This window comes from Schistocerca cancellata, unplaced genomic scaffold (assembly GCF_023864275.1).
Source record: "Schistocerca cancellata isolate TAMUIC-IGC-003103 unplaced genomic scaffold, iqSchCanc2.1 HiC_scaffold_638, whole genome shotgun sequence".
Lineage (NCBI taxonomy): Eukaryota > Metazoa > Arthropoda > Insecta > Orthoptera > Acrididae > Schistocerca > Schistocerca cancellata.
In genome coordinates, this window is record NW_026046649.1 from 1 (window position 1) to 24866 (window position 24866).

General features: G+C 53.7%; 54 non-coding genes across 54 annotated transcripts; 46 read left to right on the plus strand and 8 right to left on the minus strand.

Annotated features, from left to right (window-relative positions):
* The first annotated feature begins 16 nt into the window (after nucleotides 1-16).
* On the plus strand, nucleotides 17-95 carry Trnak-uuu (transfer RNA lysine (anticodon UUU)). Its single transcript has one exon. It is a non-coding gene; the product is annotated as a tRNA-Lys (tRNA).
* Nucleotides 96-234: 139 nt separating this feature from the next.
* On the plus strand, nucleotides 235-316 carry Trnas-aga (transfer RNA serine (anticodon AGA)). The gene has a single exon. It is a non-coding gene; the product is annotated as a tRNA-Ser (tRNA).
* A 277-nt stretch (nucleotides 317-593) lies between these two features.
* Trnag-ucc (transfer RNA glycine (anticodon UCC)) lies at nucleotides 594-665 on the minus strand. The gene has a single exon. It is a non-coding gene; the product is annotated as a tRNA-Gly (tRNA).
* An 815-nt stretch (nucleotides 666-1480) lies between these two features.
* Nucleotides 1481-1553, plus strand: Trnam-cau (transfer RNA methionine (anticodon CAU)). Its single transcript has one exon. It is a non-coding gene; the product is annotated as a tRNA-Met (tRNA).
* Nucleotides 1554-1875: 322 nt separating this feature from the next.
* Nucleotides 1876-1947, plus strand: Trnae-uuc (transfer RNA glutamic acid (anticodon UUC)). The gene has a single exon. It is a non-coding gene; the product is annotated as a tRNA-Glu (tRNA).
* A 290-nt stretch (nucleotides 1948-2237) lies between these two features.
* On the plus strand, nucleotides 2238-2316 carry Trnak-uuu (transfer RNA lysine (anticodon UUU)). Its single transcript has one exon. It is a non-coding gene; the product is annotated as a tRNA-Lys (tRNA).
* A 139-nt stretch (nucleotides 2317-2455) lies between these two features.
* On the plus strand, nucleotides 2456-2537 carry Trnas-aga (transfer RNA serine (anticodon AGA)). The gene has a single exon. It is a non-coding gene; the product is annotated as a tRNA-Ser (tRNA).
* A 276-nt stretch (nucleotides 2538-2813) lies between these two features.
* Nucleotides 2814-2885, minus strand: Trnag-ucc (transfer RNA glycine (anticodon UCC)). The gene has a single exon. It is a non-coding gene; the product is annotated as a tRNA-Gly (tRNA).
* An 815-nt stretch (nucleotides 2886-3700) lies between these two features.
* On the plus strand, nucleotides 3701-3773 carry Trnam-cau (transfer RNA methionine (anticodon CAU)). The gene has a single exon. It is a non-coding gene; the product is annotated as a tRNA-Met (tRNA).
* A 322-nt stretch (nucleotides 3774-4095) lies between these two features.
* Nucleotides 4096-4167, plus strand: Trnae-uuc (transfer RNA glutamic acid (anticodon UUC)). Its single transcript has one exon. It is a non-coding gene; the product is annotated as a tRNA-Glu (tRNA).
* Nucleotides 4168-4457: 290 nt separating this feature from the next.
* Trnak-uuu (transfer RNA lysine (anticodon UUU)) lies at nucleotides 4458-4536 on the plus strand. The gene has a single exon. It is a non-coding gene; the product is annotated as a tRNA-Lys (tRNA).
* A 139-nt stretch (nucleotides 4537-4675) lies between these two features.
* Nucleotides 4676-4756, plus strand: Trnas-aga (transfer RNA serine (anticodon AGA)). The gene has a single exon. It is a non-coding gene; the product is annotated as a tRNA-Ser (tRNA).
* A 276-nt stretch (nucleotides 4757-5032) lies between these two features.
* Trnag-ucc (transfer RNA glycine (anticodon UCC)) lies at nucleotides 5033-5104 on the minus strand. Its single transcript has one exon. It is a non-coding gene; the product is annotated as a tRNA-Gly (tRNA).
* Nucleotides 5105-5919: 815 nt separating this feature from the next.
* Trnam-cau (transfer RNA methionine (anticodon CAU)) lies at nucleotides 5920-5992 on the plus strand. The gene has a single exon. It is a non-coding gene; the product is annotated as a tRNA-Met (tRNA).
* Nucleotides 5993-6314: 322 nt separating this feature from the next.
* On the plus strand, nucleotides 6315-6386 carry Trnae-uuc (transfer RNA glutamic acid (anticodon UUC)). Its single transcript has one exon. It is a non-coding gene; the product is annotated as a tRNA-Glu (tRNA).
* A 290-nt stretch (nucleotides 6387-6676) lies between these two features.
* Trnak-uuu (transfer RNA lysine (anticodon UUU)) lies at nucleotides 6677-6755 on the plus strand. The gene has a single exon. It is a non-coding gene; the product is annotated as a tRNA-Lys (tRNA).
* Nucleotides 6756-6894: 139 nt separating this feature from the next.
* Nucleotides 6895-6976, plus strand: Trnas-aga (transfer RNA serine (anticodon AGA)). Its single transcript has one exon. It is a non-coding gene; the product is annotated as a tRNA-Ser (tRNA).
* Nucleotides 6977-7252: 276 nt separating this feature from the next.
* Nucleotides 7253-7324, minus strand: Trnag-ucc (transfer RNA glycine (anticodon UCC)). The gene has a single exon. It is a non-coding gene; the product is annotated as a tRNA-Gly (tRNA).
* An 815-nt stretch (nucleotides 7325-8139) lies between these two features.
* On the plus strand, nucleotides 8140-8212 carry Trnam-cau (transfer RNA methionine (anticodon CAU)). The gene has a single exon. It is a non-coding gene; the product is annotated as a tRNA-Met (tRNA).
* A 322-nt stretch (nucleotides 8213-8534) lies between these two features.
* Trnae-uuc (transfer RNA glutamic acid (anticodon UUC)) lies at nucleotides 8535-8606 on the plus strand. Its single transcript has one exon. It is a non-coding gene; the product is annotated as a tRNA-Glu (tRNA).
* A 290-nt stretch (nucleotides 8607-8896) lies between these two features.
* On the plus strand, nucleotides 8897-8975 carry Trnak-uuu (transfer RNA lysine (anticodon UUU)). The gene has a single exon. It is a non-coding gene; the product is annotated as a tRNA-Lys (tRNA).
* A 139-nt stretch (nucleotides 8976-9114) lies between these two features.
* Nucleotides 9115-9196, plus strand: Trnas-aga (transfer RNA serine (anticodon AGA)). The gene has a single exon. It is a non-coding gene; the product is annotated as a tRNA-Ser (tRNA).
* A 1163-nt stretch (nucleotides 9197-10359) lies between these two features.
* Trnam-cau (transfer RNA methionine (anticodon CAU)) lies at nucleotides 10360-10432 on the plus strand. Its single transcript has one exon. It is a non-coding gene; the product is annotated as a tRNA-Met (tRNA).
* Nucleotides 10433-10754: 322 nt separating this feature from the next.
* On the plus strand, nucleotides 10755-10826 carry Trnae-uuc (transfer RNA glutamic acid (anticodon UUC)). The gene has a single exon. It is a non-coding gene; the product is annotated as a tRNA-Glu (tRNA).
* A 296-nt stretch (nucleotides 10827-11122) lies between these two features.
* Trnak-uuu (transfer RNA lysine (anticodon UUU)) lies at nucleotides 11123-11195 on the plus strand. The gene has a single exon. It is a non-coding gene; the product is annotated as a tRNA-Lys (tRNA).
* Nucleotides 11196-11334: 139 nt separating this feature from the next.
* On the plus strand, nucleotides 11335-11416 carry Trnas-aga (transfer RNA serine (anticodon AGA)). Its single transcript has one exon. It is a non-coding gene; the product is annotated as a tRNA-Ser (tRNA).
* Nucleotides 11417-11692: 276 nt separating this feature from the next.
* On the minus strand, nucleotides 11693-11764 carry Trnag-ucc (transfer RNA glycine (anticodon UCC)). Its single transcript has one exon. It is a non-coding gene; the product is annotated as a tRNA-Gly (tRNA).
* Nucleotides 11765-12579: 815 nt separating this feature from the next.
* Trnam-cau (transfer RNA methionine (anticodon CAU)) lies at nucleotides 12580-12652 on the plus strand. Its single transcript has one exon. It is a non-coding gene; the product is annotated as a tRNA-Met (tRNA).
* Nucleotides 12653-12974: 322 nt separating this feature from the next.
* Nucleotides 12975-13046, plus strand: Trnae-uuc (transfer RNA glutamic acid (anticodon UUC)). The gene has a single exon. It is a non-coding gene; the product is annotated as a tRNA-Glu (tRNA).
* A 296-nt stretch (nucleotides 13047-13342) lies between these two features.
* Nucleotides 13343-13415, plus strand: Trnak-uuu (transfer RNA lysine (anticodon UUU)). The gene has a single exon. It is a non-coding gene; the product is annotated as a tRNA-Lys (tRNA).
* Nucleotides 13416-13554: 139 nt separating this feature from the next.
* Nucleotides 13555-13636, plus strand: Trnas-aga (transfer RNA serine (anticodon AGA)). Its single transcript has one exon. It is a non-coding gene; the product is annotated as a tRNA-Ser (tRNA).
* A 276-nt stretch (nucleotides 13637-13912) lies between these two features.
* Trnag-ucc (transfer RNA glycine (anticodon UCC)) lies at nucleotides 13913-13984 on the minus strand. Its single transcript has one exon. It is a non-coding gene; the product is annotated as a tRNA-Gly (tRNA).
* An 815-nt stretch (nucleotides 13985-14799) lies between these two features.
* Trnam-cau (transfer RNA methionine (anticodon CAU)) lies at nucleotides 14800-14872 on the plus strand. Its single transcript has one exon. It is a non-coding gene; the product is annotated as a tRNA-Met (tRNA).
* Nucleotides 14873-15194: 322 nt separating this feature from the next.
* Nucleotides 15195-15266, plus strand: Trnae-uuc (transfer RNA glutamic acid (anticodon UUC)). The gene has a single exon. It is a non-coding gene; the product is annotated as a tRNA-Glu (tRNA).
* Nucleotides 15267-15562: 296 nt separating this feature from the next.
* Nucleotides 15563-15635, plus strand: Trnak-uuu (transfer RNA lysine (anticodon UUU)). Its single transcript has one exon. It is a non-coding gene; the product is annotated as a tRNA-Lys (tRNA).
* Nucleotides 15636-15774: 139 nt separating this feature from the next.
* Trnas-aga (transfer RNA serine (anticodon AGA)) lies at nucleotides 15775-15856 on the plus strand. The gene has a single exon. It is a non-coding gene; the product is annotated as a tRNA-Ser (tRNA).
* A 1163-nt stretch (nucleotides 15857-17019) lies between these two features.
* Nucleotides 17020-17092, plus strand: Trnam-cau (transfer RNA methionine (anticodon CAU)). Its single transcript has one exon. It is a non-coding gene; the product is annotated as a tRNA-Met (tRNA).
* Nucleotides 17093-17414: 322 nt separating this feature from the next.
* Trnae-uuc (transfer RNA glutamic acid (anticodon UUC)) lies at nucleotides 17415-17486 on the plus strand. Its single transcript has one exon. It is a non-coding gene; the product is annotated as a tRNA-Glu (tRNA).
* Nucleotides 17487-17782: 296 nt separating this feature from the next.
* On the plus strand, nucleotides 17783-17855 carry Trnak-uuu (transfer RNA lysine (anticodon UUU)). The gene has a single exon. It is a non-coding gene; the product is annotated as a tRNA-Lys (tRNA).
* Nucleotides 17856-17994: 139 nt separating this feature from the next.
* On the plus strand, nucleotides 17995-18076 carry Trnas-aga (transfer RNA serine (anticodon AGA)). The gene has a single exon. It is a non-coding gene; the product is annotated as a tRNA-Ser (tRNA).
* A 1163-nt stretch (nucleotides 18077-19239) lies between these two features.
* On the plus strand, nucleotides 19240-19312 carry Trnam-cau (transfer RNA methionine (anticodon CAU)). The gene has a single exon. It is a non-coding gene; the product is annotated as a tRNA-Met (tRNA).
* A 322-nt stretch (nucleotides 19313-19634) lies between these two features.
* On the plus strand, nucleotides 19635-19706 carry Trnae-uuc (transfer RNA glutamic acid (anticodon UUC)). Its single transcript has one exon. It is a non-coding gene; the product is annotated as a tRNA-Glu (tRNA).
* Nucleotides 19707-20002: 296 nt separating this feature from the next.
* Trnak-uuu (transfer RNA lysine (anticodon UUU)) lies at nucleotides 20003-20075 on the plus strand. Its single transcript has one exon. It is a non-coding gene; the product is annotated as a tRNA-Lys (tRNA).
* A 139-nt stretch (nucleotides 20076-20214) lies between these two features.
* Nucleotides 20215-20296, plus strand: Trnas-aga (transfer RNA serine (anticodon AGA)). Its single transcript has one exon. It is a non-coding gene; the product is annotated as a tRNA-Ser (tRNA).
* A 276-nt stretch (nucleotides 20297-20572) lies between these two features.
* Nucleotides 20573-20644, minus strand: Trnag-ucc (transfer RNA glycine (anticodon UCC)). The gene has a single exon. It is a non-coding gene; the product is annotated as a tRNA-Gly (tRNA).
* Nucleotides 20645-21459: 815 nt separating this feature from the next.
* On the plus strand, nucleotides 21460-21532 carry Trnam-cau (transfer RNA methionine (anticodon CAU)). Its single transcript has one exon. It is a non-coding gene; the product is annotated as a tRNA-Met (tRNA).
* Nucleotides 21533-21854: 322 nt separating this feature from the next.
* Nucleotides 21855-21926, plus strand: Trnae-uuc (transfer RNA glutamic acid (anticodon UUC)). The gene has a single exon. It is a non-coding gene; the product is annotated as a tRNA-Glu (tRNA).
* Nucleotides 21927-22222: 296 nt separating this feature from the next.
* Trnak-uuu (transfer RNA lysine (anticodon UUU)) lies at nucleotides 22223-22295 on the plus strand. Its single transcript has one exon. It is a non-coding gene; the product is annotated as a tRNA-Lys (tRNA).
* Nucleotides 22296-22434: 139 nt separating this feature from the next.
* Trnas-aga (transfer RNA serine (anticodon AGA)) lies at nucleotides 22435-22516 on the plus strand. The gene has a single exon. It is a non-coding gene; the product is annotated as a tRNA-Ser (tRNA).
* A 276-nt stretch (nucleotides 22517-22792) lies between these two features.
* Trnag-ucc (transfer RNA glycine (anticodon UCC)) lies at nucleotides 22793-22864 on the minus strand. The gene has a single exon. It is a non-coding gene; the product is annotated as a tRNA-Gly (tRNA).
* An 815-nt stretch (nucleotides 22865-23679) lies between these two features.
* On the plus strand, nucleotides 23680-23752 carry Trnam-cau (transfer RNA methionine (anticodon CAU)). Its single transcript has one exon. It is a non-coding gene; the product is annotated as a tRNA-Met (tRNA).
* Nucleotides 23753-24074: 322 nt separating this feature from the next.
* On the plus strand, nucleotides 24075-24146 carry Trnae-uuc (transfer RNA glutamic acid (anticodon UUC)). The gene has a single exon. It is a non-coding gene; the product is annotated as a tRNA-Glu (tRNA).
* Nucleotides 24147-24442: 296 nt separating this feature from the next.
* Nucleotides 24443-24515, plus strand: Trnak-uuu (transfer RNA lysine (anticodon UUU)). Its single transcript has one exon. It is a non-coding gene; the product is annotated as a tRNA-Lys (tRNA).
* A 139-nt stretch (nucleotides 24516-24654) lies between these two features.
* Nucleotides 24655-24736, plus strand: Trnas-aga (transfer RNA serine (anticodon AGA)). Its single transcript has one exon. It is a non-coding gene; the product is annotated as a tRNA-Ser (tRNA).
* Nucleotides 24737-24866: the final 130 nt, after the last annotated feature.

Sequence of the window (24866 nt, forward strand, 5' to 3'; positions counted from 1 at the left end):
GCTCCATGCACAACAAGCGTGAACCCGGATAGCTCAGTCGGTAGAGCATTAGGCTTTTAACCTAAGGGTCCAGGGTTCGAATCCCTGTTCGTGCGAAGATTTTAACGCTTCCGTAATGGCTCGTCTCGTAGCGCTGGTAGCCCTGCCGTAATCAGTGCACCGAGTTCGTTTCCTGTCAACATTCTGCGCAGACCGGTTGCATTTTTCACGATTCGAGGGAAGCTTTAGCTACGAGCAGTCGTGGCCGAGTGGTTAAGGCGTCTGACTAGAAATCAGATTCCCTCTGGGAGCGTAGGTTCGAGTCCTACCGACTGCGTCGGTTTTTTTATTTTTTGTTTCAGAAGAGAGAGCAGAAAATTTCGCAGTTTGCCTGTCGTTCTGGTACCCTCGCTACACCTCACCTCTCACAGTCGTTTATAGCGCCTGTCCTTTTGATAAGGGCGAATTCCAAGCGTCAGCTTTCGCGTCAGCCGAGCAAAGTCGGGACAAGTCGGGACATACTACAGGATGGCCTGCGTGGAGCGACGACGGAAAGAAAACGTTAATTCAACAGCACGTGGCTCACATACTCATACGCATAGATTTGCGCCCGTTGCGGTGGCCGGGAATCGAACGCGGCTCAACTGCTCGGAAGGCAACTATGCTCACCATTACACTACCACCGCACAGCCGCTGCTCGCAACGCCGCGCTGTGTCGGCTTCCCGCCCGCCGGCAGTGGCCCACGGTGATAGTAGCTGTAGGCGCTTTACGAGGTAGGAGGGTGCATTCGGGCAGCGCCTCCACGCACGCTGCGTCTTTGGGCAAGGCTCGTCGCCGCGGCCGCAACGTTACTCACACAATAGTGACGAGCGGTCGCTTTGAGGCAGTGTAGTGGGGGACTCCGCGTGTGTAGCACTTTTTTCGGTTGTATCCGACGTCGCTGGGTGGCAATCCCACTTTCCCTGCAGACAGCTGCTCGGGAATATGCTCGGGAAGCACGGACGTCATCGGACGTCCGCCCCCAACAAATGCAACTAACAAAATGAGAACAACAACTAAAAAAGTGGTAGGTTGTTCGACTACCACGCGGGCGGCCCGGCTTCGATTCCCGGCCGATGCATCGTTTTGCTGTTCTCGCTATAGTGCTGCCGCGCCGATTGCTCGCTTGAGGTGCGCCAGCCTCAGGAATGTATAGCAGGATTCGCTGTGAGAAGAACCAAACATGCAGCACGCAAGAGACCCTACTTGGACGGCCGCGTGCTGTTACTGAACTCCAGCGTCGGCCTGGCCCTACAGGCCGCTGTGTTCAGGTGCCGCAAGGGCGATGTACTATAACCTCAGGCAGTGCTGCTTTCCGTCGTTAAAAAAGCTGCGGCAGCAGTTTACTCTAGCAAGTCGGGAAAGCACGCGTAGCGACACAACAGATTCCTGAGAAAGCGCAAACTGTCTATCTCTAATATGTGAGACTTACCAAGATTCCTGGGATGATGGTTGCAACGAGCCTCGGTAGCGCAGTAGGTAGCGCGTAAGTCTCATAATCTTAAGGTCGTGAGTTCGATCCTCACCCGGGGCATTTAATTTGCTGTACATCACGGCTGAATTAACGGCGTTGCTATTGCTAGTGAACGAACTTAATTGTCGTTTGTTATCCACAAGGAGTCCACGCCTCAGCGTCACAATGTTTACTTCCCATTATGGCAAGGTACAACTTTGATCATTCTCCTCCCCTGTTATGAGTGAAATATGATGCAAACAGCAATGAATAGACAGTTTCGAGCTGTGCGCCATGCCAGTCTGCACGCGCAAAAATGCTCGCAAACAGAGAACAACACTGAGTCCGGATTCAGCACGAAATGCGAGAGGAGAGGGAGTAAATCTCACGTTTCTCGAGCAAATCCGGTGTGGTCTAGTGGCTAGGATACCTGGCTTTCACCCAGGAGGCCCGGGTTCGATTCCCGGTACCGGAAGGGAAGTTTTTGCGCACACGACCCTCCATCTTTTGGCCTTCCAACCTTCGTTTGTCGCCCTCCTTCCGGAGCTTCAACCGAACGTAATCGGGGGAAGCAGGCACAGGATGCAATTACTGTCAGCACCGGGATAAAGGGAGAAGAGGCACTGGTCCGCTGTTGGGGTGCTACCAGCGTCAGTGGGAAGTCGGTGAAGTCGCCAGTTGCGCCAGAAGCCAGCAATTACCGTAGTACGCCTACACACGCGTTCCAGTTATTCACATTGCTTGCAGTCGCTCCATGCACAACAAGCGTGAACCCGGATAGCTCAGTCGGTAGAGCATTAGGCTTTTAACCTAAGGGTCCAGGGTTCGAATCCCTGTTCGTGCGAAGATTTTAACGCTTCCGTAATGGCTCGTCTCGTAGCGCTGGTAGCCCTGCCGTAATCAGTGCACCGAGTTCGTTTCCTGTCAACATTCTGCGCAGACCGGTTGCATTTTTCACGATTCGAGGGAAGCTTTAGCTACGAGCAGTCGTGGCCGAGTGGTTAAGGCGTCTGACTAGAAATCAGATTCCCTCTGGGAGCGTAGGTTCGAGTCCTACCGACTGCGTCGGTTTTTTTATTTTTTGTTTCAGAAGAGAGAGCAGAAAATTTCGCAGTTTGCCTGTCGTTCTGGTACCTCGCTACACCTCACCTCTCACAGTCGTTTATAGCGCCTGTCCTTTTGATAAGGGCGAATTCCAAGCGTCAGCTTTCGCGTCAGCCGAGCAAAGTCGGGACAAGTCGGGACATACTACAGGATGGCCTGCGTGGAGCGACGACGGAAAGAAAACGTTAATTCAACAGCACGTGGCTCACATACTCATACGCATAGATTTGCGCCCGTTGCGGTGGCCGGGAATCGAACGCGGCTCAACTGCTCGGAAGGCAACTATGCTCACCATTACACTACCACCGCACAGCCGCTGCTCGCAACGCCGCGCTGTGTCGGCTTCCCGCCCGCCGGCAGTGGCCCACGGTGATAGTAGCTGTAGGCGCTTTACGAGGTAGGAGGGTGCATTCGGGCAGCGCCTCCACGCACGCTGCGTCTTTGGGCAAGGCTCGTCGCCGCGGCCGCAACGTTACTCACACAATAGTGACGAGCGGTCGCTTTGAGGCAGTGTAGTGGGGGACTCCGCGTGTGTAGCACTTTTTTCGGTTGTATCCGACGTCGCTGGGTGGCAATCCCACTTTCCCTGCAGACAGCTGCTCGGGAATATGCTCGGGAAGCACGGACGTCATCGGACGTCCGCCCCCAACAAATGCAACTAACAAAATGAGAACAACAACTAAAAAAGTGGTAGGTTGTTCGACTACCACGCGGGCGGCCCGGCTTCGATTCCCGGCCGATGCATCGTTTTGCTGTTCTCGCTATAGTGCTGCCGCGCCGATTGCTCGCTTGAGGTGCGCCAGCCTCAGGAATGTATAGCAGGATTCGCTGTGAGAAGAACCAAACATGCAGCACGCAAGAGACCCTACTTGGACGGCCGCGTGCTGTTACTGAACTCCAGCGTCGGCCTGGCCCTACAGGCCGCTGTGTTCAGGTGCCGCAAGGGCGATGTACTATAACCTCAGGCAGTGCTGCTTTCCGTCGTTAAAAAAGCTGCGGCAGCAGTTTACTCTAGCAAGTCGGGAAAGCACGCGTAGCGACACAACAGATTCCTGAGAAAGCGCAAACTGTCTATCTCTAATATGTGAGACTTACCAAGATTCCTGGGATGATGGTTGCAACGAGCCTCGGTAGCGCAGTAGGTAGCGCGTAAGTCTCATAATCTTAAGGTCGTGAGTTCGATCCTCACCCGGGGCATTTAATTTGCTGTACATCACGGCTGAATTAACGGCGTTGCTATTGCTAGTGAACGAACTTAATTGTCGTTTGTTATCCACAAGGAGTCCACGCCTCAGCGTCACAATGTTTACTTCCCATTATGGCAAGGTACAACTTTGATCATTCTCCTCCCCTGTTATGAGTGAAATATGATGCAAACAGCAATGAATAGACAGTTTCGAGCTGTGCGCCATGCCAGTCTGCACGCGCAAAAATGCTCGCAAACAGAGAACAACACTGAGTCCGGATTCAGCACGAAATGCGAGAGGAGAGGGAGTAAATCTCACGTTTCTCGAGCAAATCCGGTGTGGTCTAGTGGCTAGGATACCTGGCTTTCACCCAGGAGGCCCGGGTTCGATTCCCGGTACCGGAAGGGAAGTTTTTGCGCACACGACCCTCCATCTTTTGGCCTTCCAACCTTCGTTTGTCGCCCTCCTTCCGGAGCTTCAACCGAACGTAATCGGGGGAAGCAGGCACAGGATGCAATTACTGTCAGCACCGGGATAAAGGGAGAAGAGGCACTGGTCCGCTGTTGGGGTGCTACCAGCGTCAGTGGGAAGTCGGTGAAGTCGCCAGTTGCGCCAGAAGCCAGCAATTACCGTAGTACGCCTACACACGCGTTCCAGTTATTCACATTGCTTGCAGTCGCTCCATGCACAACAAGCGTGAACCCGGATAGCTCAGTCGGTAGAGCATTAGGCTTTTAACCTAAGGGTCCAGGGTTCGAATCCCTGTTCGTGCGAAGATTTTAACGCTTCCGTAATGGCTCGTCTCGTAGCGCTGGTAGCCCTGCCGTAATCAGTGCACCGAGTTCGTTTCCTGTCAACATTCTGCGCAGACCGGTTGCATTTTTCACGATTCGAGGGAAGCTTTAGCTACGAGCAGTCGTGCCGAGTGGTTAAGGCGTCTGACTAGAAATCAGATTCCCTCTGGGAGCGTAGGTTCGAGTCCTACCGACTGCGTCGGTTTTTTTATTTTTTGTTTCAGAAGAGAGAGCAGAAAATTTCGCAGTTTGCCTGTCGTTCTGGTACCTCGCTACACCTCACCTCTCACAGTCGTTTATAGCGCCTGTCCTTTTGATAAGGGCGAATTCCAAGCGTCAGCTTTCGCGTCAGCCGAGCAAAGTCGGGACAAGTCGGGACATACTACAGGATGGCCTGCGTGGAGCGACGACGGAAAGAAAACGTTAATTCAACAGCACGTGGCTCACATACTCATACGCATAGATTTGCGCCCGTTGCGGTGGCCGGGAATCGAACGCGGCTCAACTGCTCGGAAGGCAACTATGCTCACCATTACACTACCACCGCACAGCCGCTGCTCGCAACGCCGCGCTGTGTCGGCTTCCCGCCCGCCGGCAGTGGCCCACGGTGATAGTAGCTGTAGGCGCTTTACGAGGTAGGAGGGTGCATTCGGGCAGCGCCTCCACGCACGCTGCGTCTTTGGGCAAGGCTCGTCGCCGCGGCCGCAACGTTACTCACACAATAGTGACGAGCGGTCGCTTTGAGGCAGTGTAGTGGGGGACTCCGCGTGTGTAGCACTTTTTTCGGTTGTATCCGACGTCGCTGGGTGGCAATCCCACTTTCCCTGCAGACAGCTGCTCGGGAATATGCTCGGGAAGCACGGACGTCATCGGACGTCCGCCCCCAACAAATGCAACTAACAAAATGAGAACAACAACTAAAAAAGTGGTAGGTTGTTCGACTACCACGCGGGCGGCCCGGCTTCGATTCCCGGCCGATGCATCGTTTTGCTGTTCTCGCTATAGTGCTGCCGCGCCGATTGCTCGCTTGAGGTGCGCCAGCCTCAGGAATGTATAGCAGGATTCGCTGTGAGAAGAACCAAACATGCAGCACGCAAGAGACCCTACTTGGACGGCCGCGTGCTGTTACTGAACTCCAGCGTCGGCCTGGCCCTACAGGCCGCTGTGTTCAGGTGCCGCAAGGGCGATGTACTATAACCTCAGGCAGTGCTGCTTTCCGTCGTTAAAAAAGCTGCGGCAGCAGTTTACTCTAGCAAGTCGGGAAAGCACGCGTAGCGACACAACAGATTCCTGAGAAAGCGCAAACTGTCTATCTCTAATATGTGAGACTTACCAAGATTCCTGGGATGATGGTTGCAACGAGCCTCGGTAGCGCAGTAGGTAGCGCGTAAGTCTCATAATCTTAAGGTCGTGAGTTCGATCCTCACCCGGGGCATTTAATTTGCTGTACATCACGGCTGAATTAACGGCGTTGCTATTGCTAGTGAACGAACTTAATTGTCGTTTGTTATCCACAAGGAGTCCACGCCTCAGCGTCACAATGTTTACTTCCCATTATGGCAAGGTACAACTTTGATCATTCTCCTCCCCTGTTATGAGTGAAATATGATGCAAACAGCAATGAATAGACAGTTTCGAGCTGTGCGCCATGCCAGTCTGCACGCGCAAAAATGCTCGCAAACAGAGAACAACACTGAGTCCGGATTCAGCACGAAATGCGAGAGGAGAGGGAGTAAATCTCACGTTTCTCGAGCAAATCCGGTGTGGTCTAGTGGCTAGGATACCTGGCTTTCACCCAGGAGGCCCGGGTTCGATTCCCGGTACCGGAAGGGAAGTTTTTGCGCACACGACCCTCCATCTTTTGGCCTTCCAACCTTCGTTTGTCGCCCTCCTTCCGGAGCTTCAACCGAACGTAATCGGGGGAAGCAGGCACAGGATGCAATTACTGTCAGCACCGGGATAAAGGGAGAAGAGGCACTGGTCCGCTGTTGGGGTGCTACCAGCGTCAGTGGGAAGTCGGTGAAGTCGCCAGTTGCGCCAGAAGCCAGCAATTACCGTAGTACGCCTACACACGCGTTCCAGTTATTCACATTGCTTGCAGTCGCTCCATGCACAACAAGCGTGAACCCGGATAGCTCAGTCGGTAGAGCATTAGGCTTTTAACCTAAGGGTCCAGGGTTCGAATCCCTGTTCGTGCGAAGATTTTAACGCTTCCGTAATGGCTCGTCTCGTAGCGCTGGTAGCCCTGCCGTAATCAGTGCACCGAGTTCGTTTCCTGTCAACATTCTGCGCAGACCGGTTGCATTTTTCACGATTCGAGGGAAGCTTTAGCTACGAGCAGTCGTGGCCGAGTGGTTAAGGCGTCTGACTAGAAATCAGATTCCCTCTGGGAGCGTAGGTTCGAGTCCTACCGACTGCGTCGGTTTTTTTATTTTTTGTTTCAGAAGAGAGAGCAGAAAATTTCGCAGTTTGCCTGTCGTTCTGGTACCTCGCTACACCTCACCTCTCACAGTCGTTTATAGCGCCTGTCCTTTTGATAAGGGCGAATTCCAAGCGTCAGCTTTCGCGTCAGCCGAGCAAAGTCGGGACAAGTCGGGACATACTACAGGATGGCCTGCGTGGAGCGACGACGGAAAGAAAACGTTAATTCAACAGCACGTGGCTCACATACTCATACGCATAGATTTGCGCCCGTTGCGGTGGCCGGGAATCGAACGCGGCTCAACTGCTCGGAAGGCAACTATGCTCACCATTACACTACCACCGCACAGCCGCTGCTCGCAACGCCGCGCTGTGTCGGCTTCCCGCCCGCCGGCAGTGGCCCACGGTGATAGTAGCTGTAGGCGCTTTACGAGGTAGGAGGGTGCATTCGGGCAGCGCCTCCACGCACGCTGCGTCTTTGGGCAAGGCTCGTCGCCGCGGCCGCAACGTTACTCACACAATAGTGACGAGCGGTCGCTTTGAGGCAGTGTAGTGGGGGACTCCGCGTGTGTAGCACTTTTTTCGGTTGTATCCGACGTCGCTGGGTGGCAATCCCACTTTCCCTGCAGACAGCTGCTCGGGAATATGCTCGGGAAGCACGGACGTCATCGGACGTCCGCCCCCAACAAATGCAACTAACAAAATGAGAACAACAACTAAAAAAGTGGTAGGTTGTTCGACTACCACGCGGGCGGCCCGGCTTCGATTCCCGGCCGATGCATCGTTTTGCTGTTCTCGCTATAGTGCTGCCGCGCCGATTGCTCGCTTGAGGTGCGCCAGCCTCAGGAATGTATAGCAGGATTCGCTGTGAGAAGAACCAAACATGCAGCACGCAAGAGACCCTACTTGGACGGCCGCGTGCTGTTACTGAACTCCAGCGTCGGCCTGGCCCTACAGGCCGCTGTGTTCAGGTGCCGCAAGGGCGATGTACTATAACCTCAGGCAGTGCTGCTTTCCGTCGTTAAAAAAGCTGCGGCAGCAGTTTACTCTAGCAAGTCGGGAAAGCACGCGTAGCGACACAACAGATTCCTGAGAAAGCGCAAACTGTCTATCTCTAATATGTGAGACTTACCAAGATTCCTGGGATGATGGTTGCAACGAGCCTCGGTAGCGCAGTAGGTAGCGCGTAAGTCTCATAATCTTAAGGTCGTGAGTTCGATCCTCACCCGGGGCATTTAATTTGCTGTACATCACGGCTGAATTAACGGCGTTGCTATTGCTAGTGAACGAACTTAATTGTCGTTTGTTATCCACAAGGAGTCCACGCCTCAGCGTCACAATGTTTACTTCCCATTATGGCAAGGTACAACTTTGATCATTCTCCTCCCCTGTTATGAGTGAAATATGATGCAAACAGCAATGAATAGACAGTTTCGAGCTGTGCGCCATGCCAGTCTGCACGCGCAAAAATGCTCGCAAACAGAGAACAACACTGAGTCCGGATTCAGCACGAAATGCGAGAGGAGAGGGAGTAAATCTCACGTTTCTCGAGCAAATCCGGTGTGGTCTAGTGGCTAGGATACCTGGCTTTCACCCAGGAGGCCCGGGTTCGATTCCCGGTACCGGAAGGGAAGTTTTTGCGCACACGACCCTCCATCTTTTGGCCTTCCAACCTTCGTTTGTCGCCCTCCTTCCGGAGCTTCAACCGAACGTAATCGGGGGAAGCAGGCACAGGATGCAATTACTGTCAGCACCGGGATAAAGGGAGAAGAGGCACTGGTCCGCTGTTGGGGTGCTACCAGCGTCAGTGGGAAGTCGGTGAAGTCGCCAGTTGCGCCAGAAGCCAGCAATTACCGTAGTACGCCTACACACGCGTTCCAGTTATTCACATTGCTTGCAGTCGCTCCATGCACAACAAGCGTGAACCCGGATAGCTCAGTCGGTAGAGCATTAGGCTTTTAACCTAAGGGTCCAGGGTTCGAATCCCTGTTCGTGCGAAGATTTTAACGCTTCCGTAATGGCTCGTCTCGTAGCGCTGGTAGCCCTGCCGTAATCAGTGCACCGAGTTCGTTTCCTGTCAACATTCTGCGCAGACCGGTTGCATTTTTCACGATTCGAGGGAAGCTTTAGCTACGAGCAGTCGTGGCCGAGTGGTTAAGGCGTCTGACTAGAAATCAGATTCCCTCTGGGAGCGTAGGTTCGAGTCCTACCGACTGCGTCGGTTTTTTTATTTTTTGTTTCAGAAGAGAGAGCAGAAAATTTCGCAGTTTGCCTGTCGTTCTGGTACCTCGCTACACCTCACCTCTCACAGTCGTTTATAGCGCCTGTCCTTTTGATAAGGGCGAATTCCAAGCGTCAGCTTTCGCGTCAGCCGAGCAAAGTCGGGACAAGTCGGGACATACTACAGGATGGCCTGCGTGGAGCGACGACGGAAAGAAAACGTTAATTCAACAGCACGTGGCTCACATACTCATACGCATAGATTTGCGCCCGTTGCGGTGGCCAGGAATCGAACGCGGCTCAACTGCTCGGAAGGCAACTATGCTCACCATTACACCACCACCGCACAGCCGCTGCTCGCAACGCCGCGCTGTGTCGGCTTCCCGCCCGCCGGCAGTGGCCCACGGTGATAGTAGCTGTAGGCGCTTTACGAGGTAGGAGGGTGCATTCGGGCAGCGCCTCCACGCACGCTGCGTCTTTGGGCAAGGCTCGTCGCCGCGGCCGCAACGTTACTCACACAATAGTGACGAGCGGTCGCTTTGAGGCAGTGTAGTGGGGGACTCCGCGTGTGTAGCACTTTTTTCGGTTGTATCCGACGTCGCTGGGTGGCAATCCCACTTTCCCTGCAGACAGCTGCTCGGGAATATGCTCGGGAAGCACGGACGTCATCGGACGTCCGCCCCCAACAAATGCAACTAACAAAATGAGAACAACAACTAAAAAAGTGGTAGGTTGTTCGACTACCACGCGGGCGGCCCGGCTTCGATTCCCGGCCGATGCATCGTTTTGCTGTTCTCGCTATAGTGCTGCCGCGCCGATTGCTCGCTTGAGGTGCGCCAGCCTCAGGAATGTATAGCAGGATTCGCTGTGAGAAGAACCAAACATGCAGCACGCAAGAGACCCTACTTGGACGGCCGCGTGCTGTTACTGAACTCCAGCGTCGGCCTGGCCCTACAGGCCGCTGTGTTCAGGTGCCGCAAGGGCGATGTACTATAACCTCAGGCAGTGCTGCTTTCCGTCGTTAAAAAAGCTGCGGCAGCAGTTTACTCTAGCAAGTCGGGAAAGCACGCGTAGCGACACAACAGATTCCTGAGAAAGCGCAAACTGTCTATCTCTAATATGTGAGACTTACCAAGATTCCTGGGATGATGGTTGCAACGAGCCTCGGTAGCGCAGTAGGTAGCGCGTAAGTCTCATAATCTTAAGGTCGTGAGTTCGATCCTCACCCGGGGCATTTAATTTGCTGTACATCACGGCTGAATTAACGGCGTTGCTATTGCTAGTGAACGAACTTAATTGTCGTTTGTTATCCACAAGGAGTCCACGCCTCAGCGTCACAATGTTTACTTCCCATTATGGCAAGGTACAACTTTGATCATTCTCCTCCCCTGTTATGAGTGAAATATGATGCAAACAGCAATGAATAGACAGTTTCGAGCTGTGCGCCATGCCAGTCTGCACGCGCAAAAATGCTCGCAAACAGAGAACAACACTGAGTCCGGATTCAGCACGAAATGCGAGAGGAGAGGGAGTAAATCTCACGTTTCTCGAGCAAATCCGGTGTGGTCTAGTGGCTAGGATACCTGGCTTTCACCCAGGAGGCCCGGGTTCGATTCCCGGTACCGGAAGGGAAGTTTTTGCGCACACGACCCTCCATCTTTTGGCCTTCCAACCTTCGTTTGTCGCCCTCCTTCCGGAGCTTCAACCGAACGTAATTGGGGGAAGCAGGCACAGGATGCAATTACTGTCAGCACCGGGATAAAGGGAGAAGAGGCACTGGTCCGCTGTTGGGGTGCTACCAGCGTCAGTGGGAAGTCGGTGAAGTCGCCAGTTGCGCCAGAAGCCAGCAATTACCGTAGTACGCCTACACACGCGTTCCAGTTATTCACATTGCTTGCAGTCGCTCCATGCACAACAAGCGTGAGCCCGGATAGCTCAGTCGGTAGAGCATTAGGCTTTTAACCTAAGGGTCCAGGGTTCGAATCCCTGTTCGTGCGAAGATTTTAACGCTTCCGTAATGGCTCGTCTCGTAGCGCTGGTAGCCCTGCCGTAATCAGTGCACCGAGTTCGTTTCCTGTCAACATTCTGCGCAGACCGGTTGCATTTTTCACGATTCGAGGGAAGCTTTAGCTACGAGCAGTCGTGGCCGAGTGGTTAAGGCGTCTGACTAGAAATCAGATTCCCTCTGGGAGCGTAGGTTCGAGTCCTACCGACTGCGTCGGTTTTTTTATTTTTTGTTTCAGAAGAGAGAGCAGAAAATTTCGCAGTTTGCCTGTTGTTCTGGTACCTCGCTACACCTCACCTCTCACAGTCGTTTATAGCGCCTGTCCTTTTGATAAGGGCGAATTCCAAGCGTCAGCTTTCGCGTCAGCCGAGCAAAGTCGGGACAAGTCGGGACATACTACAGGATGGCCTGCGTGGAGCGACGACGGAAAGAAAACGTTAATTCAACAGCACGTGGCTCACATACTCATACGCATAGATTTGCGCCCGTTGCGGTGGCCGGGAATCGAACGCGGCTCAACTGCTCGGAAGGCAACTATGCTCACCATTACACTACCACCGCACAGCCGCTGCTCGCAACGCCGCGCTGTGTCGGCTTCCCGCCCGCCGGCAGTGGCCCACGGTGATAGTAGCTGTAGGCGCTTTACGAGGTAGGAGGGTGCATTCGGGCAGCGCCTCCACGCACGCTGCGTCTTTGGGCAAGGCTCGTCGCCGCGGCCGCAACGTTACTCACACAATAGTGACGAGCGGTCGCTTTGAGGCAGTGTAGTGGGGGACTCCGCGTGTGTAGCACTTTTTTCGGTTGTATCCGACGTCGCTGGGTGGCAATCCCACTTTCCCTGCAGACAGCTGCTCGGGAATATGCTCGGGAAGCACGGACGTCATCGGACGTCCGCCCCCAACAAATGCAACTAACAAAATGAGAACAACAACTAAAAAAGTGGTAGGTTGTTCGACTACCACGCGGGCGGCCCGGCTTCGATTCCCGGCCGATGCATCGTTTTGCTGTTCTCGCTATAGTGCTGCCGCGCCGATTGCTCGCTTGAGGTGCGCCAGCCTCAGGAATGTATAGCAGGATTCGCTGTGAGAAGAACCAAACATGCAGCACGCAAGAGACCCTACTTGGACGGCCGCGTGCTGTTACTGAACTCCAGCGTCGGCCTGGCCCTACAGGCCGCTGTGTTCAGGTGCCGCAAGGGCGATGTACTATAACCTCAGGCAGTGCTGCTTTCCGTCGTTAAAAAAGCTGCGGCAGCAGTTTACTCTAGCAAGTCGGGAAAGCACGCGTAGCGACACAACAGATTCCTGAGAAAGCGCAAACTGTCTATCTCTAATATGTGAGACTTACCAAGATTCCTGGGATGATGGTTGCAACGAGCCTCGGTAGCGCAGTAGGTAGCGCGTAAGTCTCATAATCTTAAGGTCGTGAGTTCGATCCTCACCCGGGGCATTTAATTTGCTGTACATCACGGCTGAATTAACGGCGTTGCTATTGCTAGTGAACGAACTTAATTGTCGTTTGTTATCCACAAGGAGTCCACGCCTCAGCGTCACAATGTTTACTTCCCATTATGGCAAGGTACAACTTTGATCATTCTCCTCCCCTGTTATGAGTGAAATATGATGCAAACAGCAATGAATAGACAGTTTCGAGCTGTGCGCCATGCCAGTCTGCACGCGCAAAAATGCTCGCAAACAGAGAACAACACTGAGTCCGGATTCAGCACGAAATGCGAGAGGAGAGGGAGTAAATCTCACGTTTCTCGAGCAAATCCGGTGTGGTCTAGTGGCTAGGATACCTGGCTTTCACCCAGGAGGCCCGGGTTCGATTCCCGGTACCGGAAGGGAAGTTTTTGCGCACACGACCCTCCATCTTTTGGCCTTCCAACCTTCGTTTGTCGCCCTCCTTCCGGAGCTTCAACCGAACGTAATTGGGGGAAGCAGGCACAGGATGCAATTACTGTCAGCACCGGGATAAAGGGAGAAGAGGCACTGGTCCGCTGTTGGGGTGCTACCAGCGTCAGTGGGAAGTCGGTGAAGTCGCCAGTTGCGCCAGAAGCCAGCAATTACCGTAGTACGCCTACACACGCGTTCCAGTTATTCACATTGCTTGCAGTCGCTCCATGCACAACAAGCGTGAGCCCGGATAGCTCAGTCGGTAGAGCATTAGGCTTTTAACCTAAGGGTCCAGGGTTCGAATCCCTGTTCGTGCGAAGATTTTAACGCTTCCGTAATGGCTCGTCTCGTAGCGCTGGTAGCCCTGCCGTAATCAGTGCACCGAGTTCGTTTCCTGTCAACATTCTGCGCAGACCGGTTGCATTTTTCACGATTCGAGGGAAGCTTTAGCTACGAGCAGTCGTGGCCGAGTGGTTAAGGCGTCTGACTAGAAATCAGATTCCCTCTGGGAGCGTAGGTTCGAGTCCTACCGACTGCGTCGGTTTTTTTATTTTTTGTTTCAGAAGAGAGAGCAGAAAATTTCGCAGTTTGCCTGTCGTTCTGGTACCTCGCTACACCTCACCTCTCACAGTCGTTTATAGCGCCTGTCCTTTTGATAAGGGCGAATTCCAAGCGTCAGCTTTCGCGTCAGCCGAGCAAAGTCGGGACAAGTCGGGACATACTACAGGATGGCCTGCGTGGAGCGACGACGGAAAGAAAACGTTAATTCAACAGCACGTGGCTCACATACTCATACGCATAGATTTGCGCCCGTTGCGGTGGCCGGGAATCGAACGCGGCTCAACTGCTCGGAAGGCAACTATGCTCACCATTACACTACCACCGCACAGCCGCTGCTCGCAACGCCGCGCTGTGTCGGCTTCCCGCCCGCCGGCAGTGGCCCACGGTGATAGTAGCTGTAGGCGCTTTACGAGGTAGGAGGGTGCATTCGGGCAGCGCCTCCACGCACGCTGCGTCTTTGGGCAAGGCTCGTCGCCGCGGCCGCAACGTTACTCACACAATAGTGACGAGCGGTCGCTTTGAGGCAGTGTAGTGGGGGACTCCGCGTGTGTAGCACTTTTTTCGGTTGTATCCGACGTCGCTGGGTGGCAATCCCACTTTCCCTGCAGACAGCTGCTCGGGAATATGCTCGGGAAGCACGGACGTCATCGGACGTCCGCCCCCAACAAATGCAACTAACAAAATGAGAACAACAACTAAAAAAGTGGTAGGTTGTTCGACTACCACGCGGGCGGCCCGGCTTCGATTCCCGGCCGATGCATCGTTTTGCTGTTCTCGCTATAGTGCTGCCGCGCCGATTGCTCGCTTGAGGTGCGCCAGCCTCAGGAATGTATAGCAGGATTCGCTGTGAGAAGAACCAAACATGCAGCACGCAAGAGACCCTACTTGGACGGCCGCGTGCTGTTACTGAACTCCAGCGTCGGCCTGGCCCTACAGGCCGCTGTGTTCAGGTGCCGCAAGGGCGATGTACTATAACCTCAGGCAGTGCTGCTTTCCGTCGTTAAAAAAGCTGCGGCAGCAGTTTACTCTAGCAAGTCGGGAAAGCACGCGTAGCGACACAACAGATTCCTGAGAAAGCGCAAACTGTCTATCTCTAATATGTGAGACTTACCAAGATTCCTGGGATGATGGTTGCAACGAGCCTCGGTAGCGCAGTAGGTAGCGCGTAAGTCTCATAATCTTAAGGTCGTGAGTTCGATCCTCACCCGGGGCATTTAATTTGCTGTACATCACGGCTGAATTAACGGCGTTGCTATTGCTAGTGAACGAACTTAATTGTCGTTTGTTATCCACAAGGAGTCCACGCCTCAGCGTCACAATGTTTACTTCCCATTATGGCAAGGTACAACTTTGATCATTCTCCTCCCCTGTTATGAGTGAAATATGATGCAAACAGCAATGAATAGACAGTTTCGAGCTGTGCGCCATGCCAGTCTGCACGCGCAAAAATGCTCGCAAACAGAGAACAACACTGAGTCCGGATTCAGCACGAAATGCGAGAGGAGAGGGAGTAAATCTCACGTTTCTCGAGCAAATCCGGTGTGGTCTAGTGGCTAGGATACCTGGCTTTCACCCAGGAGGCCCGGGTTCGATTCCCGGTACCGGAAGGGAAGTTTTTGCGCACACGACCCTCCATCTTTTGGCCTTCCAACCTTCGTTTGTCGCCCTCCTTCCGGAGCTTCAACCGAACGTAATTGGGGGAAGCAGGCACAGGATGCAATTACTGTCAGCACCGGGATAAAGGGAGAAGAGGCACTGGTCCGCTGTTGGGGTGCTACCAGCGTCAGTGGGAAGTCGGTGAAGTCGCCAGTTGCGCCAGAAGCCAGCAATTACCGTAGTACGCCTACACACGCGTTCCAGTTATTCACATTGCTTGCAGTCGCTCCATGCACAACAAGCGTGAGCCCGGATAGCTCAGTCGGTAGAGCATTAGGCTTTTAACCTAAGGGTCCAGGGTTCGAATCCCTGTTCGTGCGAAGATTTTAACGCTTCCGTAATGGCTCGTCTCGTAGCGCTGGTAGCCCTGCCGTAATCAGTGCACCGAGTTCGTTTCCTGTCAACATTCTGCGCAGACCGGTTGCATTTTTCACGATTCGAGGGAAGCTTTAGCTACGAGCAGTCGTGGCCGAGTGGTTAAGGCGTCTGACTAGAAATCAGATTCCCTCTGGGAGCGTAGGTTCGAGTCCTACCGACTGCGTCGGTTTTTTTATTTTTTGTTTCAGAAGAGAGAGCAGAAAATTTCGCAGTTTGCCTGTCGTTCTGGTACCTCGCTACACCTCACCTCTCACAGTCGTTTATAGCGCCTGTCCTTTTGATAAGGGCGAATTCCAAGCGTCAGCTTTCGCGTCAGCCGAGCAAAGTCGGGACAAGTCGGGACATACTACAGGATGGCCTGCGTGGAGCGACGACGGAAAGAAAACGTTAATTCAACAGCACGTGGCTCACATACTCATACGCATAGATTTGCGCCCGTTGCGGTGGCCAGGAATCGAACGCGGCTCAACTGCTCGGAAGGCAACTATGCTCACCATTACACCACCACCGCACAGCCGCTGCTCGCAACGCCGCGCTGTGTCGGCTTCCCGCCCGCCGGCAGTGGCCCACGGTGATAGTAGCTGTAGGCGCTTTACGAGGTAGGAGGGTGCATTCGGGCAGCGCCTCCACGCACGCTGCGTCTTTGGGCAAGGCTCGTCGCCGCGGCCGCAACGTTACTCACACAATAGTGACGAGCGGTCGCTTTGAGGCAGTGTAGTGGGGGACTCCGCGTGTGTAGCACTTTTTTCGGTTGTATCCGACGTCGCTGGGTGGCAATCCCACTTTCCCTGCAGACAGCTGCTCGGGAATATGCTCGGGAAGCACGGACGTCATCGGACGTCCGCCCCCAACAAATGCAACTAACAAAATGAGAACAACAACTAAAAAAGTGGTAGGTTGTTCGACTACCACGCGGGCGGCCCGGCTTCGATTCCCGGCCGATGCATCGTTTTGCTGTTCTCGCTATAGTGCTGCCGCGCCGATTGCTCGCTTGAGGTGCGCCAGCCTCAGGAATGTATAGCAGGATTCGCTGTGAGAAGAACCAAACATGCAGCACGCAAGAGACCCTACTTGGACGGCCGCGTGCTGTTACTGAACTCCAGCGTCGGCCTGGCCCTACAGGCCGCTGTGTTCAGGTGCCGCAAGGGCGATGTACTATAACCTCAGGCAGTGCTGCTTTCCGTCGTTAAAAAAGCTGCGGCAGCAGTTTACTCTAGCAAGTCGGGAAAGCACGCGTAGCGACACAACAGATTCCTGAGAAAGCGCAAACTGTCTATCTCTAATATGTGAGACTTACCAAGATTCCTGGGATGATGGTTGCAACGAGCCTCGGTAGCGCAGTAGGTAGCGCGTAAGTCTCATAATCTTAAGGTCGTGAGTTCGATCCTCACCCGGGGCATTTAATTTGCTGTACATCACGGCTGAATTAACGGCGTTGCTATTGCTAGTGAACGAACTTAATTGTCGTTTGTTATCCACAAGGAGTCCACGCCTCAGCGTCACAATGTTTACTTCCCATTATGGCAAGGTACAACTTTGATCATTCTCCTCCCCTGTTATGAGTGAAATATGATGCAAACAGCAATGAATAGACAGTTTCGAGCTGTGCGCCATGCCAGTCTGCACGCGCAAAAATGCTCGCAAACAGAGAACAACACTGAGTCCGGATTCAGCACGAAATGCGAGAGGAGAGGGAGTAAATCTCACGTTTCTCGAGCAAATCCGGTGTGGTCTAGTGGCTAGGATACCTGGCTTTCACCCAGGAGGCCCGGGTTCGATTCCCGGTACCGGAAGGGAAGTTTTTGCGCACACGACCCTCCATCTTTTGGCCTTCCAACCTTCGTTTGTCGCCCTCCTTCCGGAGCTTCAACCGAACGTAATTGGGGGAAGCAGGCACAGGATGCAATTACTGTCAGCACCGGGATAAAGGGAGAAGAGGCACTGGTCCGCTGTTGGGGTGCTACCAGCGTCAGTGGGAAGTCGGTGAAGTCGCCAGTTGCGCCAGAAGCCAGCAATTACCGTAGTACGCCTACACACGCGTTCCAGTTATTCACATTGCTTGCAGTCGCTCCATGCACAACAAGCGTGAGCCCGGATAGCTCAGTCGGTAGAGCATTAGGCTTTTAACCTAAGGGTCCAGGGTTCGAATCCCTGTTCGTGCGAAGATTTTAACGCTTCCGTAATGGCTCGTCTCGTAGCGCTGGTAGCCCTGCCGTAATCAGTGCACCGAGTTCGTTTCCTGTCAACATTCTGCGCAGACCGGTTGCATTTTTCACTATTCGAGGGAAGCTTTAGCTACGAGCAGTCGTGGCCGAGTGGTTAAGGCGTCTGACTAGAAACCAGATTCCCTCTGGGAGCGTAGGTTCGAGTCCTACCGACTGCGTCGGTTTTTTTATTTTTTGTTTCAGAAGAGAGAGCAGAAAATTTCGCAGTTTGCCTGTCGTTCTGGTACCTCGCTACACCTCACCTCTCACAGTCGTTTATAGCGCCTGTCCTTTTGATAAGGGCGAATTCCAAGCGTCAGCTTTCGCGTCAGCCGAGCAAAGTCGGGACAAGTCGGGACATACTACAGGATGGCCTGCGTGGAGCGACGACGGAAAGAAAACGTTAATTCAACAGCACGTGGCTCACATACTCATACGCATAGATTTGCGCCCGTTGCGGTGGCCAGGAATCGAACGCGGCTCAACTGCTCGGAAGGCAACTATGCTCACCATTACACCACCACCGCACAGCCGCTGCTCGCAACGCCGCGCTGTGTCGGCTTCCCGCCCGCCGGCAGTGGCCCACGGTGATAGTAGCTGTAGGCGCTTTACGAGGTAGGAGGGTGCATTCGGGCAGCGCCTCCACGCACGCTGCGTCTTTGGGCAAGGCTCGTCGCCGCGGCCGCAACGTTACTCACACAATAGTGACGAGCGGTCGCTTTGAGGCAGTGTAGTGGGGGACTCCGCGTGTGTAGCACTTTTTTCGGTTGTATCCGACGTCGCTGGGTGGCAATCCCACTTTCCCTGCAGACAGCTGCTCGGGAATATGCTCGGGAAGCACGGACGTCATCGGACGTCCGCCCCCAACAAATGCAACTAACAAAATGAGAACAACAACTAAAAAAGTGGTAGGTTGTTCGACTACCACGCGGGCGGCCCGGCTTCGATTCCCGGCCGATGCATCGTTTTGCTGTTCTCGCTATAGTGCTGCCGCGCCGATTGCTCGCTTGAGGTGCGCCAGCCTCAGGAATGTATAGCAGGATTCGCTGTGAGAAGAACCAAACATGCAGCACGCAAGAGACCCTACTTGGACGGCCGCGTGCTGTTACTGAACTCCAGCGTCGGCCTGGCCCTACAGGCCGCTGTGTTCAGGTGCCGCAAGGGCGATGTACTATAACCTCAGGCAGTGCTGCTTTCCGTCGTTAAAAAAGCTGCGGCAGCAGTTTACTCTAGCAAGTCGGGAAAGCACGCGTAGCGACACAACAGATTCCTGAGAAAGCGCAAACTGTCTATCTCTAATATGTGAGACTTACCAAGATTCCTGGGATGATGGTTGCAACGAGCCTCGGTAGCGCAGTAGGTAGCGCGTAAGTCTCATAATCTTAAGGTCGTGAGTTCGATCCTCACCCGGGGCATTTAATTTGCTGTACATCACGGCTGAATTAACGGCGTTGCTATTGCTAGTGAACGAACTTAATTGTCGTTTGTTATCCACAAGGAGTCCACGCCTCAGCGTCACAATGTTTACTTCCCATTATGGCAAGGTACAACTTTGATCATTCTCCTCCCCTGTTATGAGTGAAATATGATGCAAACAGCAATGAATAGACAGTTTCGAGCTGTGCGCCATGCCAGTCTGCACGCGCAAAAATGCTCGCAAACAGAGAACAACACTGAGTCCGGATTCAGCACGAAATGCGAGAGGAGAGGGAGTAAATCTCACGTTTCTCGAGCAAATCCGGTGTGGTCTAGTGGCTAGGATACCTGGCTTTCACCCAGGAGGCCCGGGTTCGATTCCCGGTACCGGAAGGGAAGTTTTTGCGCACACGACCCTCCATCTTTTGGCCTTCCAACCTTCGTTTGTCGCCCTCCTTCCGGAGCTTCAACCGAACGTAATTGGGGGAAGCAGGCACAGGATGCAATTACTGTCAGCACCGGGATAAAGGGAGAAGAGGCACTGGTCCGCTGTTGGGGTGCTACCAGCGTCAGTGGGAAGTCGGTGAAGTCGCCAGTTGCGCCAGAAGCCAGCAATTACCGTAGTACGCCTACACACGCGTTCCAGTTATTCACATTGCTTGCAGTCGCTCCATGCACAACAAGCGTGAGCCCGGATAGCTCAGTCGGTAGAGCATTAGGCTTTTAACCTAAGGGTCCAGGGTTCGAATCCCTGTTCGTGCGAAGATTTTAACGCTTCCGTAATGGCTCGTCTCGTAGCGCTGGTAGCCCTGCCGTAATCAGTGCACCGAGTTCGTTTCCTGTCAACATTCTGCGCAGACCGGTTGCATTTTTCACGATTCGAGGGAAGCTTTAGCTACGAGCAGTCGTGGCCGAGTGGTTAAGGCGTCTGACTAGAAATCAGATTCCCTCTGGGAGCGTAGGTTCGAGTCCTACCGACTGCGTCGGTTTTTTTATTTTTTGTTTCAGAAGAGAGAGCAGAAAATTTCGCAGTTTGCCTGTCGTTCTGGTACCTCGCTACACCTCACCTCTCACAGTCGTTTATAGCGCCTGTCCTTTTGATAAGGGCGAATTCCAAGCGTCAGCTTTCGCGTCAGCCGAGCAAAGTCGGGACAAGTCGGGACATACTACAGGATGGCCTGCGTGGAGCGACGACGGAAAGAAAACGTTAATTCAACAGCACGTGGCTCACATACTCATACGCATAGATTTGCGCCCGTTGCGGTGGCCGGGAATCGAACGCGGCTCAACTGCTCGGAAGGCAACTATGCTCACCATTACACTACCACCGCACAGCCGCTGCTCGCAACGCCGCGCTGTGTCGGCTTCCCGCCCGCCGGCAGTGGCCCACGGTGATAGTAGCTGTAGGCGCTTTACGAGGTAGGAGGGTGCATTCGGGCAGCGCCTCCACGCACGCTGCGTCTTTGGGCAAGGCTCGTCGCCGCGGCCGCAACGTTACTCACACAATAGTGACGAGCGGTCGCTTTGAGGCAGTGTAGTGGGGGACTCCGCGTGTGTAGCACTTTTTTCGGTTGTATCCGACGTCGCTGGGTGGCAATCCCACTTTCCCTGCAGACAGCTGCTCGGGAATATGCTCGGGAAGCACGGACGTCATCGGACGTCCGCCCCCAACAAATGCAACTAACAAAATGAGAACAACAACTAAAAAAGTGGTAGGTTGTTCGACTACCACGCGGGCGGCCCGGCTTCGATTCCCGGCCGATGCATCGTTTTGCTGTTCTCGCTATAGTGCTGCCGCGCCGATTGCTCGCTTGAGGTGCGCCAGCCTCAGGAATGTATAGCAGGATTCGCTGTGAGAAGAACCAAACATGCAGCACGCAAGAGACCCTACTTGGACGGCCGCGTGCTGTTACTGAACTCCAGCGTCGGCCTGGCCCTACAGGCCGCTGTGTTCAGGTGCCGCAAGGGCGATGTACTATAACCTCAGGCAGTGCTGCTTTCCGTCGTTAAAAAAGCTGCGGCAGCAGTTTACTCTAGCAAGTCGGGAAAGCACGCGTAGCGACACAACAGATTCCTGAGAAAGCGCAAACTGTCTATCTCTAATATGTGAGACTTACCAAGATTCCTGGGATGATGGTTGCAACGAGCCTCGGTAGCGCAGTAGGTAGCGCGTAAGTCTCATAATCTTAAGGTCGTGAGTTCGATCCTCACCCGGGGCATTTAATTTGCTGTACATCACGGCTGAATTAACGGCGTTGCTATTGCTAGTGAACGAACTTAATTGTCGTTTGTTATCCACAAGGAGTCCACGCCTCAGCGTCACAATGTTTACTTCCCATTATGGCAAGGTACAACTTTGATCATTCTCCTCCCCTGTTATGAGTGAAATATGATGCAAACAGCAATGAATAGACAGTTTCGAGCTGTGCGCCATGCCAGTCTGCACGCGCAAAAATGCTCGCAAACAGAGAACAACACTGAGTCCGGATTCAGCACGAAATGCGAGAGGAGAGGGAGTAAATCTCACGTTTCTCGAGCAAATCCGGTGTGGTCTAGTGGCTAGGATACCTGGCTTTCACCCAGGAGGCCCGGGTTCGATTCCCGGTACCGGAAGGGAAGTTTTTGCGCACACGACCCTCCATGTTTTGGCCTTCCAACCTTCGTTTGTCGCCCTCCTTCCGGAGCTTCAACCGAACGTAATTGGGGGAAGCAGGCACAGGATGCAATTACTGTCAGCACCGGGATAAAGGGAGAAGAGGCACTGGTCCGCTGTTGGGGTGCTACCAGCGTCAGTGGGAAGTCGGTGAAGTCGCCAGTTGCGCCAGAAGCCAGCAATTACCGTAGTACGCCTACACACGCGTTCCAGTTATTCACATTGCTTGCAGTCGCTCCATGCACAACAAGCGTGAGCCCGGATAGCTCAGTCGGTAGAGCATTAGGCTTTTAACCTAAGGGTCCAGGGTTCGAATCCCTGTTCGTGCGAAGATTTTAACGCTTCCGTAATGGCTCGTCTCGTAGCGCTGGTAGCCCTGCCGTAATCAGTGCACCGAGTTCGTTTCCTGTCAACATTCTGCGCAGACCGGTTGCATTTTTCACGATTCGAGGGAAGCTTTAGCTACGAGCAGTCGTGGCCGAGTGGTTAAGGCGTCTGACTAGAAATCAGATTCCCTCTGGGAGCGTAGGTTCGAGTCCTACCGACTGCGTCGGTTTTTTTATTTTTTGTTTCAGAAGAGAGAGCAGAAAATTTCGCAGTTTGCCTGTCGTTCTGGTACCTCGCTACACCTCACCTCTCACAGTCGTTTATAGCGCCTGTCCTTTTGATAAGGGCGAATTCCAAGCGTCAGCTTTCGCGTCAGCCGAGCAAAGTCGGGACAAGTCGGGACATACTACAGGATGGCCTGCGTGGAGCGACGACGGAAAGAAAACGTTAATTCAACAGCACGTGGCTCACATACTCATACGCATAGATTTGCGCCCGTTGCGGTGGCCGGGAATCGAACGCGGCTCAACTGCTCGGAAGGCAACTATGCTCACCATTACACTACCACCGCACAGCCGCTGCTCGCAACGCCGCGCTGTGTCGGCTTCCCGCCCGCCGGCAGTGGCCCACGGTGATAGTAGCTGTAGGCGCTTTACGAGGTAGGAGGGTGCATTCGGGCAGCGCCTCCACGCACGCTGCGTCTTTGGGCAAGGCTCGTCGCCGCGGCCGCAACGTTACTCACACAATAGTGACGAGCGGTCGCTTTGAGGCAGTGTAGTGGGGGACTCCGCGTGTGTAGCACTTTTTTCGGTTGTATCCGACGTCGCTGGGTGGCAATCCCACTTTCCCTGCAGACAGCTGCTCGGGAATATGCTCGGGAAGCACGGACGTCATCGGACGTCCGCCCCCAACAAATGCAACTAACAAAATGAGAACAACAACTAAAAAAGTGGTAGGTTGTTCGACTACCACGCGGGCGGCCCGGCTTCGATTCCCGGCCGATGCATCGTTTTGCTGTTCTCGCTATAGTGCTGCCGCGCCGATTGCTCGCTTGAGGTGCGCCAGCCTCAGGAATGTATAGCAGGATTCGCTGTGAGAAGAACCAAACATGCAGCACGCAAGAGACCCTACTTGGACGGCCGCGTGCTGTTACTGAACTCCAGCGTCGGCCTGGCCCTACAGGCCGCTGTGTTCAGGTGCCGCAAGGGCGATGTACTATAACCTCAGGCAGTGCTGCTTTCCGTCGTTAAAAAAGCTGCGGCAGCAGTTTACTCTAGCAAGTCGGGAAAGCACGCGTAGCGACACAACAGATTCCTGAGAAAGCGCAAACTGTCTATCTCTAATATGTGAGACTTACCAAGATTCCTGGGATGATGGTTGCAACGAGCCTCGGTAGCGCAGTAGGTAGCGCGTAAGTCTCATAATCTTAAGGTCGTGAGTTCGATCCTCACCCGGGGCATTTAATTTGCTGTACATCACGGCTGAATTAACGGCGTTGCTATTGCTAGTGAACGAACTTAATTGTCGTTTGTTATCCACAAGGAGTCCACGCCTCAGCGTCACAATGTTTACTTCCCATTATGGCAAGGTACAACTTTGATCATTCTCCTCCCCTGTTATGAGTGAAATATGATGCAAACAGCAATGAATAGACAGTTTCGAGCTGTGCGCCATGCCAGTCTGCACGCGCAAAAATGCTCGCAAACAGAGAACAACACTGAGTCCGGATTCAGCACGAAATGCGAGAGGAGAGGGAGTAAATCTCACGTTTCTCGAGCAAATCCGGTGTGGTCTAGTGGCTAGGATACCTGGCTTTCACCCAGGAGGCCCGGGTTCGATTCCCGGTACCGGAAGGGAAGTTTTTGCGCACACGACCCTCCATCTTTTGGCCTTCCAACCTTCGTTTGTCGCCCTCCTTCCGGAGCTTCAACCGAACGTAATTGGGGGAAGCAGGCACAGGATGCAATTACTGTCAGCACCGGGATAAAGGGAGAAGAGGCACTGGTCCGCTGTTGGGGTGCTACCAGCGTCAGTGGGAAGTCGGTGAAGTCGCCAGTTGCGCCAGAAGCCAGCAATTACCGTAGTACGCCTACACACGCGTTCCAGTTATTCACATTGCTTGCAGTCGCTCCATGCACAACAAGCGTGAGCCCGGATAGCTCAGTCGGTAGAGCATTAGGCTTTTAACCTAAGGGTCCAGGGTTCGAATCCCTGTTCGTGCGAAGATTTTAACGCTTCCGTAATGGCTCGTCTCGTAGCGCTGGTAGCCCTGCCGTAATCAGTGCACCGAGTTCGTTTCCTGTCAACATTCTGCGCAGACCGGTTGCATTTTTCACGATTCGAGGGAAGCTTTAGCTACGAGCAGTCGTGGCCGAGTGGTTAAGGCGTCTGACTAGAAATCAGATTCCCTCTGGGAGCGTAGGTTCGAGTCCTACCGACTGCGTCGGTTTTTTTATTTTTTGTTTCAGAAGAGAGAGCAGAAAATTTCGCAGTTTGCCTGTCGTTCTGGTACCTCGCTACACCTCACCTCTCACAGTCGTTTATAGCGCCTGTCCTTTTGATAAGGGCGAATT